Source organism: Asparagus officinalis, chromosome 5 (assembly GCF_001876935.1).
Source record: "Asparagus officinalis chromosome 5, Aspof.V1, whole genome shotgun sequence".
In the NCBI taxonomy this organism is placed as follows: domain Eukaryota; kingdom Viridiplantae; phylum Streptophyta; class Magnoliopsida; order Asparagales; family Asparagaceae; genus Asparagus; species Asparagus officinalis.
The window spans coordinates 27,954,652-27,957,916 of NC_033798.1; positions in this window are offsets into that span (position 1 = coordinate 27,954,652).

Sequence of the window (3,265 nt, forward strand, 5' to 3'; positions counted from 1 at the left end):
GCCTCGATGCTATTCAGCTCAGCCACTAAGGCAGTAATCTTCTTCTCTGCTTCCTCCCTGGTCGACCTCTCCTTAACCAGGTTCGCCTGCCACTCAAGCGGGGAGTTGTACATGTAGGCGAGTCTGTTGAACAGCTCCTACTCCACCAAAGGGCCTTGAACCAAGTAGGCCTTGAGAGCCATATGTAAGTTGACGCTCGGCATCTCCCTCAAGAACCCCTCGTCCTTTGGAAGGAAAAACTACTGGATAGCTCGGATTGGGTAGTGGCGAACCCCAAAATCAAGGTCTCTATATCGAGAGGTGTCGCTACGACGAACCTCTTGCCCTCTGGGAGTTCCCTCATGGGCGAACAAGGGCCCATCAACACCCCACACAACATGACCTTCACCTTCGCCTTCTTCCTCCTCGCCGACCTCGCCCACCACAGATTCTGGAAGGGGTGTTGCTTGCTTTTCAGCACCCCTAGAAGTCCTCATAGGCTCCTTACCTGGACTGTGAGATGGCTCGAGCGTAGGGCTTAGGCCAGCATCCTCCTCAACAGGGGCCCCAACTTAAGCAGCGTCGATGCTGGGCTGCCCCCTCTAGCCTAAGGGGACAGAGTCCGTTATCACAAAACGACCTCATCCGACGAATGATGGGAACGGTCCGACTGCTGCTCTTTAGCTGGGTTGCCCTGGACGATGCCAGTCAGAGTAAGACTTGGTCTTGTCCTTTTTGGCCTTTTGGCCTTCACCCTTTGCCCTGTCGGCTGGCAACAATGCTTCAGGATCTTGTACCTTAGGCTGCCAACCTCCTCAGGGTCGAGATTTCCCATCAACCTCTTCTAGGGCCTTAAGGCAGAGCTCAACTCCTCACCCCTCGAATTCCTCTTACGGCATTTTTCAAGAGGGAGGGCCGACAGACTCGCCCTCACCTTGTCGGCCTCAGTAGGGAGGACCATCGAGACCCCCGTTGCCCGGAGAGATGTTGTCTCGAAGAGGTTCCCTCTCTCCTGAGACCTGACATAGGAGTAGATCTTCTCTAGTTTTTGCCTCTCCTTGGCGGTAAGGACGCATGGCTTCAACGTGTCCTTGGTCACTTCAGGCTAATTAGGGAAGGAGAGGACACCGTCGGTGCCAAAGACCCACACGAACCACTCCTTCCAGTCACGGTTCGACTCGGGGGCATCCGAAACAAATTTACAACCTCCACCGTAGTGGAGGAAGTAGTAGTGGTCCCTCCTCATTGACTTGATGCTGACCTAATACCCCAGCAAGCACATGCTCGGTAGGTTGCCGACCCGATGGAAAATTACGACAAAGCCCACCAGAACCCCAATTGTATTTGAGGTGAATTGAGAGGGGAAACCCCCAGAGCAACACATACATCCCTAATGAAGGGATGGAGAGGTAGTCGGAGCCTATACTCGAGATGGGCAAGATACAACGGCTCCTTATTTTGGCAGTGGCAGTACACCGGCTCATCCCCACTTGGCGTCGCAAGTGTAAAGGCCTTGAGGAGATCATAAGCCTGAAGTACTCCTTGAGCTCTCCAACACAGACCTTGGAGTGGATTGGCCAGAGAAGAGCAATTCTTTCCTCATTGCGGCCGGTGGTAGAAGTCTGAGAAGCTATTTGAAGATTTTGATTGCAAGAAGATTTGGGAAAGTTGAGAGAGACAAGTGCCGAAGATTTAGAATAGGAATTCGTGAAGAAACTTCTTCTTCACCCCCCAACGGGCTATTTATAGTGTTCAAGAGGAGCACATGAATTAATCTGGATGGTCAGCTCGTTTCAAAATGAACGGATGAGATACGCCTCGGAATCTCAAACGGTTCACACGAAACTCGAAGCACCACCCCCTTTACTCCATGCCTCTTCGCTAAAAAATTAAAGCGACACCATAACTCTCTAACATCTGACAGCGCCATCATGTCATTTCAAACAGTGATGTTTCACTTGCCCAATAAAGGCTTTTAGAAACTCACTAAACGATGTCTATTCGGTGAACATTCGGCCAGACCTAGTCAACTCTCCATAGCCGACAACAGTCTTCAAAGAAGAATCTCTCAGGCACCCGCCCCAAGAAGTTCAGATGCTAATTAGAAAATGTAGTCGACTAAATTGGTTCCAGTCTTAGATAAAAAACTCACATCAGGAATAATTGCTCAAGTTCGAGATGTATTCTCCTAACAAATGACGAGTCTCCTCGAGTCAGCAATCAAGTTCAAGTCTATACTAGATTCAAGAGACACAAATTAAGATTGCACAGCTCTAGAAACATAATTCTGGCTCAAAATATTTCTTTATTCATTTATAAGGAATATTTACAAGATACAATGTATATATATATAACAGGCAAGGAACCGCTGGGAGCAGCTAGCGGAGGAGTCAAGCAGTCTCCTCCTTCGTCCGACTCCCCCTCTTCCTCACCCAGATCAAGTCCCCCTCCAAGTGCTTCCACCTCCACCAACACATTCAGACACTTGGATATCATGGGAGGATAGTGGAAGAGGTCGGGTGGTTTCCTCATCTTAGCCAAAAGCTACGCTGAGAGGTAGTCAGACACGGCCTTGCAGGCTATCGCCACTTTGGTCTTTCTAGTAAGGCCCTGCCGATACACCTCGATGATCTCCTGGCGGTGAGGCTTCGACTCAAGATAGGCATTGTGGCTTTGGGCCACTGCCAGAGATTCCTACAAGTGGTGACCTCCCCCTGAAGGTTGACGAGCTCTGCATGCTCCTCGTCCAGCTAACATCTAGCACGCACTGCCGCTTGCTTCTTAACCTCGAACTGCGCTAGAGCGTGGTCCCTTTCCTTGAGATCCTTGTCCAGTCTCCTGGCCTTCCTCTTTCTCTCCTCAAGCTTACCTGACGACCGATAGAGGGGTCGACTCGGATTCGGACCTGCTCCATCCGGCCATATATCTCCGACTCCACTAAAGCGCCTCGAACCAAATAGCTACAAAGGCTTAAGTGGAGGCCAACATCAGGAACCCCCTACAAAACTCCTCATCACGAGGAAGTTAGAACTGCTCGACTGCCCTCGATTGAGTCTGGTGAGAAACGAGGACCATCCTCCTGATGTAGAGATGGTGAGCAGGTTCGTGGCGGTGCTTTGGGTCAGGCTCCCACACATATCGAGGGCCTTCTCCCGAAGACCCGATGAGGTACTAGCTCATCCTCTCCTATTCTTCTTCTCCGATCTTAGTGACGCGGTGAAGAAAGAGATATTCCAGCCTTGCGGGAGGCACCATCTCCTCCTAGACCGGCTCCTTCCCTCGACAA